Genomic DNA, 5,988 nt, shown 5'->3' on the forward strand with positions numbered 1-5,988 from the left:
CCCAGCCGCTCCAAGACACGTGGGATCCTCCCGGACCGGGGCAGGAACCAGCGTCCCCTGCATTGGCAGGCGGACTCTCAACCAGGAAAGCCCTAGGAGACTGTTTATTCGTTTACTTTGCCAGGCAGCCAAGCGTGAAGACTGCAGACCAAATCTCAAATCCGCCTCCCGAAAGCGGGCCTCGGGGTATTTAGGGGCTAAAGAATACAGCGTGGGGAAAGGTGATTGGAAAAAGGTGTGATAATCGCAGTTCTGTGCAGCCATAACTAAGCTGCCCGCCTCTGCAGATTCAAAAGGTCACTGAGCGGACACTGGAGCAGGCCCCGTTGAAGGGTCGGGGTCCCATGCAGTCTCAACCAGCTCAGCTTCAACTAGACAGCTGACTCTGCAAAACAACCAGGCAAACATCTTACTGTTCAGGCTTATTGCCACTGGGAGGAAATGCAAGTCTTTTGTAGAAACAATTAAAATGACTTTGATTAATGAAGGCAGATTACAAGTGACATGGATTTAACTAATGATTACCCGTGGTTTCAACAGGAGCTTGTACTGTGCCATAAAGCCAGTTTCAACTAATCTCAAAGAATCGTACAGACCACATTCTCTGATTACAATGTAATTCAATAGAAATCAGAAACAAAAAGATAACCAAAACCTACTTCTAAATAAATTATGGGTCAGAGAGCAAATCATAATGGAAATTAGAAAAACAATAGAACTGCAAGATAATGTAAATACCACCTATTAAAACTAATGGCTTGCAACTGAATTTGTATTTAGAAGGGATATGTCTTGTCATCAAATACTAATGTTTTTTAAAGACTGAATGGGAGATGAGGAAGTGTGGAGATAAAATGTAAATTGTATTACTGAGGAGTTTGAAAAGGGAAGAAGATGGGGTGCTCTGGGGGATGGGGGCAGGAATTCTGATGGAGAGAGGTTTGTTGCCCTGTGACTGCAGGTGAGGGAAGAAGTGAAAGTCAGGAGGGTTGGGGGCAGGGTGCTGGAGCCCATTTGTCAACACCATTCTCAACTCCCTAATGTATTGTGTGGCACCACTTCATCCCTCTGTGCAAACACCCACTGCGTGCAGCTCTCTGTTTCTTACAGGAGAAAGTCCAAACACCTTGCCCTAGTGTTTGAAGCCTCACAAAGTTATAGAGATAAGACAATTAGGAAGTGCCAGGCCTGTGACAAAATAAAGAGAGCTTTTCTGCTTAAAAACATTCAAATCGGATCCACCCCTAACCCCCAGAAATAACTCTGAGCTTCGGCAAAAAGAACACTTTTGCCTGTAGATTCAACCCCCCCAGACCATCCCTTAGGAATAACCTTGAAATTATATGGATTTGTGCTGAGAAATTACATATTTGAGAATTACTCCTGAAACAACTCAGGGGGGGAAAAAACTTTCTTCATAAGATTTAGAATCTAATATTCAACCAAATCAAATGCTTTTTTAAAAAAGGTACTCTTCGTATTCAGCATTTAAACACTTTAAGGAATATTAAAGCTGGATTTCCAGTGACGTTGCACAGACTATACCAATTTTGTAATCTGAGAGGGTTTAGAGGGGTCCCCCCAAACCCGTCCCCAACAAAGTCTTTTTATTTTCGTTGAAACAGAGTGAGACCTCTTGCCAGCATACCTGGAAGTCAAAGAAAGGCTTGACTCTCATCAAGACCCAGGCAGGGAGTACAGTTCCTTTAACTGGCAGTGTCCTGGGTCACCATGCTGAGCAGGAGGTGGGGTCAGGAGTGAGACCTCTGACATCTTGGCGTAGTCAATGTCCAGATCATTGGTCATTTGGAATTTGGGACTTTGGAATTCCCTGGGCCTGAAACGTGAATACTGATGCCCATATGAGTCTGTGAGGTGACATCAAGCTATGACAGAGCTGAGGAAACGCTCTATGGTCAAGGGGTCCCTTCCCAGTTTAATAACAGGTCGGCGAGGTGAGGGAACGGAGATGCTCTTGACGGCAGGAGTTACTGAGCAGAAGCCTGTAGGCCAGAGACTGTTGTTCCTGCTGCAGTGAGGGGCCTGCCACCTGGGAGTTGGACCACGGGAGCACGTGCCTGCAGTGGACTTGGGGGAGACTGGGGCTTCCGTAATTCCTCCCTCTTCTTGGAAATCATGTGGCCACCACACAGCCCTGCTTTCCAAATGGTTTGACTTTTAATGTTTCCTTTCCTATTCCTAACTCCTTTCTGCTTTGCGAAACTATAGTATCATATTATTTCTCATTTTCTGAATCTACCCTGTAGCTTAAATGCCTCACACATCACATGCTTTGGTGTTTGTCTGCTTTTCTCCTCTTAGGTAAAGAGGATTAAAAGCAATTTTATTTTGAGAAACCTCTAATGACAAGTCCTCAGAATTTGTGCTTGGGAAGGGCTGGTTGAGTGAACAGCCTCTGTACCAAGTTTGTGCGAAGGAGCCTTAGCTAGACGCAGGGCCAAGTGGTTGTCCTACTTCGGGCCTGGGGAATCTTTGGAGCGTCTGAGAACTGAATGCTGGGTCAGCATTATCACAAAGTTCAAGGTGTTGTTGTATGTATAATACATGCTACAACCAAGATACATGGATGAATCTCTAGAGTATTATGCTGAGAGAAAGAAGTCAGCCCCCAAAGAGTACATACTGCATATTCTGGTCATCTGAAACTAGAAAAGGCAAATCTAGACTGTGTGGCAGAAACGGCACAGCGAGGAAGAGGTCTCAGGTGGCCTCGGCCTGCAGAGGCTTGAAGCGGGCTTTCTGTTCCCTGCCAGAGTTTGAGGTCAGGCCGCAGCTGTGAGAGCACTGAATCCTAGCCACTAGACCACCAGGGACCAGTGGCCAGTGACAAGGCCCTGGCCTGTCAGCTGTGTAGAAATGAATTTCCACATAGAGACAGAAAGTAGTGAAGCAAGTGAAGTGTTTATTAGGAGGAAAAAGGGTATGTGTGGATAGACACACAGGCGGGCTCAGAGGAGAGTCACACCCTCATGGTAGTTTGAGTCAATTTTATGGGGCATTTCTTCCAGGTTTCCTTTAGCCAGTCATCTTGCTTTGCCTGATTCTGAGTCTGTATTTGATACATCTCAGGGTCCTCCCATGAGTGTGGGCACATCTCTTAGCCAAGGTGGATTCTAGCAAAGAGGCCTGTGGGAAGGTTGACATCACCTACTATGGGGTGGCGCCCCCTCCCTTTTTGACCCCCAAGGAGCCTTTCTGCACATGTGTAGTCGGGAAGGTCTCTTTGACTTTGAGAAGAGGAATATGTGGGGTTTTTTAATCTCTTATCTGGGCAGGGTCCAGCCTCCTCTCTCGCTCCTGCTGTTATGGAGTTTCTGTCCACAGGGAAGAAACTTCAGCTGTTCAGCCTGGGGCCCATCTATCTCCTGCCTCAAGATGAGGAGTGACTGGGGAGGGTCAGGGACTTCTTTGGGAAAAGGAAATAGGATTTTTATCATGGTGGTAGTTACATGGGTGTATACATTTGTCAAAACGCTCAGAACTGTACACTTTTTTGTTTTTTTGGGTTTTTTGGCTGCATCGGGTCTTAGTTGCAGCAAGCGGGACCTCCGTTGAGGCATGTGGGACCTTTTTCGTTGCGGTGCACGGGCTCTTCGTTGCAGCACGCGGTCTTCTCTCTAGTTGTGGCCTGCAGGTTATCTCTCCTCTAGTTGCGGCACGCAGGCTCCAGAGCATGTGGGCACACAGGCTCTTGAGTTGAGGTGCACAAGCTCAGTAGTTGTGGCAGGTGGGCTTAGTTGCCCTGCTGCATGTGGGTTCTTAGTTCCCTGACCAGGAATCAAACCCATGTCCCCTGCATTGTAAGGCAGATTCTTTACCACTGAACCACCAGGAAAGTCCCCAGATCTATACACTTTAAATGGATGCATATAAATGATATTATGACAAGTTAATTGAAAAATGTGTAATGAGAATGAAACTCTGCAAATACTTGCACAAGTTCTCTACTTTTCCTCCTGTTCTCAAAGCTGTCTTGGGCATTTATAACATCCCAAAATATGACTGCAATTTCAATAATTCTTCTGTGTGGGTTTTTTTTTTTCTTTCTTTTGGCTGCAGCAAACCTAACTCAGAAAACACTTCTAAGTGTAAGAGCCTTGACTTTAATTGGTTACATAACAACAAACAGAACAAAAAGCAAACATATACTCATTTGCTCTTTCTTGCTGAAAACATTAGGCACAGATATGCTTCTCACCATGACTCAGACAACAGTTCATACTTAAACTGCACATGCTCATTCCGCCTATTCTGATTTTTAATAGGGTTGCTTTAACTATGTGCTATACTTTCTCCCTACTGTTTGGGTTTCGCTCCATCTCTTCTTTTCTGTGCTAATAAAAGGTAGCTCTTGGGCTTCCCTGGTGGCGCAGTAGTTGAGAGCCCGCCTGCCGATGCAGGGGACGTGGGCTCATGCCCAGGTCAGGGAAGATCCCACATGCCACGGAGCGGCTGGGCCCGTGAGTCATGGCGGCTGAGCCTGCGCGTCCAGAGCCTGTGCTCCGCAACGGGAGAGGCCACAACAGTGAGAGGCCCAAGTACCGCAAACAAAAAATGGTAGCTCTTCATATTTACCACTCTCTTCCTACAGGCGGTGACTGTACAAGACCTCAGGGGATCCTATGTTTTTTCTCTTCACATGGGGAACAAATGCAACATTTCTGAACGTTCTTCCTTCTGACAAAGGCAGGTGCAGTGTCCATGTGTGCAGATGTCCTCAGGCCTTGTCTGTGACTCCTCTCTTCTTGCCCTTCCAGACTCCAGAGCCAAGTGTACACCTGCCAGGTGAAGGTGAGATTGAAGACAAGGAACTCCCCCCTTCTCCTGCAGAACCAGAGGAACAGGGACGGAGCCAGGAAACAGACCAGGATGATTATGAGACACAGTCCCACCAGAGTGAAAGTCAATCAGACACAAAAATTGACCCCTTTGAAAGTGCTTCCGACACAGAGCCCCTGCCTGGTGACCTCCTTGGGGGAATCTGCCTCACTCCAGATGGTACCTCTGAGGACAGAGAAGCACGCAGGGGATGCCATGACACCCCAGCATCCAGAACCCTTCAGGAGCAGCATTCGACTGGTGTCCCTGGGCTTGACCCAAAAGAGGAACTAGATCTGTACCTTGACTTCAAGGAAGAGTCCTGCAAAAGTGGGGTACGAGCCTTTGCTGCAGTTGCTGGAGAAGTGAGGGCCATGCACCTTTGGGAGGACGTGGCCGGCCCGGAGCAAGAGTCACCGCTGGCAGGGACTGCTGACCACACACAGGGCTGTGCACAGGGGCCCACGGGCAGCTGCAGCCTCCCGCCAGCGAAGGCGGTGACTGTACAAGACCTCAGGGGGTCCTCTGATTTTTCTCTTCAGAAATCCAGGTCTGAGAGTTATCTGGCCATCCCAGTGGTCTGGCCCTTTCTTCTCTGGTGCTGTGAACAGGGCCGGAGCTGGCCGAATATCCACAACAGGGACAGGGGAACCCAGCTGCCTCTCACAGCCCCTCCGGGAGCCAGGACAGGGAAGGGAAATACTCCGGACCCCGCACTGAACACAGGCTTGCTCTGCTCCCAGCCCGGCTTTGACGCCCCCTGCCAGCTTCCTTTAGGGACATCATGCCTCCTACATGCCAAGCTTTGCCATAGCGCCCCAGAAAAGACTGATGACAAGGGCAAGGCATTCCCAAGGCACTGCTCTCAGCACACGACGACCCTGAACAGGGCCCATTCCATAGCAGAGTTTCCCTTAAGATGCTCTGAGGGTCCTCTAGGGCAGAACTTTGTGAAGTTTGGGAGCCATCTGAAGGAAGGGACAGAAGCAGAACGGGCTCCAAGAACACAACACCCTCTTTACCCTGTTCCCACCCAACTGTCTCATTTGCTTCCTGCTTCCCAAAGGAAGGCTCCTGGTTTGGAGGATCAATGTGAACCCAGCGCTCTTAGCTGGGAAAGGGCCTCTCAGGGCACGCCCTCTGAAAGTC

This window comes from Lipotes vexillifer, unplaced genomic scaffold (genome assembly GCF_000442215.2).
Source record: "Lipotes vexillifer unplaced genomic scaffold, Lipotes_vexillifer_v1.1 scaffold20, whole genome shotgun sequence".
Lineage (NCBI taxonomy): Eukaryota > Metazoa > Chordata > Mammalia > Artiodactyla > Lipotidae > Lipotes > Lipotes vexillifer.